Below are 1805 nucleotides of genomic sequence, written 5' to 3' on the forward strand. Positions count from 1 at the left end.
CTTCTATTTTTCAGTGTTTTGTTTTGTTACAGATGGCAAAGTAATGATTTAAACTGACTCGAATACAGGTGTTGCTTGGATAGGTAAGGGTATTGCATCCCAAATGGTATCCTATTACGTACTTTGGTAAGTAGTGCACTATGAAGGGAATAGCGTGCCATTTGAGAGTCAACCAGGGTGATGTGCCTGCTCGATGTTGTCAATAATTATCAAATCTATATTATATTATTTTAATTAATTCACTCTCTCTCGCCGACACCAATATGACAGAGGAAGAGAGGAAGGAAGTTGTTTTTACGTATCTTTCCGAGTTAAAAGGATCTATTAATAGCCATAGTAATCTGCATCTTTAAAAAAAAAACAAGAGATTGTATCGTTGTCACTGCGGACGGACAGACACAGAAAGACAGACAAGGTGTTCACTGTTAACATTTTGTTGCTATGATCCCGGTCTCGCGGTGAACTAGCTAGCCTGGGTATCGCCCCGAATGGCACCCTATTCTCTGTAGTGCACTACGTTTGCTCCAGGGCTATGGTCAAAAGTAGTGCACTTTGTAGGGAATAGGGGCTCTAGGAGGAGACGCCTATAACCCAACCTGTCCCATTGGTCAGCGTCCCTGTATCATATGCAGTAGGGCAGCATTTAGAATTCAACCACTGAATCCCTTTGTGTTGTTTTTAAGATGTAAGTGATTTATTATTATGACGACTGCACTGAAAGGACTTTCACAGTCATCTTTTAAAGGAGAAGAAGAATCTTCGTATATAATTAATGGATTATCATGTCAAAAGTAACGTAATAATTGTAAAAAGTGAAAACTTTAAGCCATGACGGTGTATGAATGAGATGACGACTGCTGTAAAGACAGGATGAAGAAACTGAAATGGACGTTGAGATGACAGACGGGTTGGTTGTTTTTACTGTGTCTCTGTGTCACACACAACTACACACACACACACACACACACACACTATAGCATGTCCTATGATTCCCCTGTCATTTCAAATGGACACACACATTGAGCTGCATGCTTTGCTGTTGAGCTGAACTGAACGTCCGCTGGCCAGAAGCATAAGGTGGCCATTTTATTGACCTTTTGAGATGCCTGACCGGTTGGTTGACTGACCTCCTCGCAATGTCCCTGATGCACTGGCCTTGACCGACTCAGTAATGACCTATTGTTGTCCTCCTGTGTGTTTTAAACTGATGCATGGCCTCTCCTCATTCCTTTCCTAGCTGTTAGTTAGATCAAACTATCATCGATTGGTTGATTAGTTTCACTGTATTTCTATGGTAACCGTCGCCGGGCCGACGACCCCAGCGGTTGTTGTACAGGAGGAGGAGCAGCAACACAAACAATCCAAAGGGAACCTTGTAACCATAGCGACCAACAGCAAGCTTTGACAAATCAACAGGCGGGGAGGTCGTAGCGTAGCAACAAGTGAGGCCGCCGCGGCTATGGCGACGGAATTAGTCCTTTAGTTGTGGGTGTTTTAATCAGAGCTTTACAAAGTTGCGCTACTTTGCTGTTCAGTTCTGACCTTTTACACATTAGTGCAGAGTGAGAGAGACAGAATTTGACCACTAAAAACATGAACTTCTTCTCACATCTAGGCCTAGTTCAGCGCTTTTATTGATTCACGATTCTCTCTTCGGCTGTGTCCTATTCCCTATATAGGGTCCCATTAGGGACACACACTATCAAATACTTCTGATGGAGGTCTAGTGCCCAAAACAGCCGTGTTCAAACCATCCCATCAGACACCATGGTTCTGGGTCAGGGTCAGTACAGATTAGGATTAAA

The sequence above is a fragment of the Coregonus clupeaformis genome, unplaced genomic scaffold, assembly GCF_020615455.1.
Source record: "Coregonus clupeaformis isolate EN_2021a unplaced genomic scaffold, ASM2061545v1 scaf4083, whole genome shotgun sequence".
NCBI classification, from domain to species: domain Eukaryota; kingdom Metazoa; phylum Chordata; class Actinopteri; order Salmoniformes; family Salmonidae; genus Coregonus; species Coregonus clupeaformis.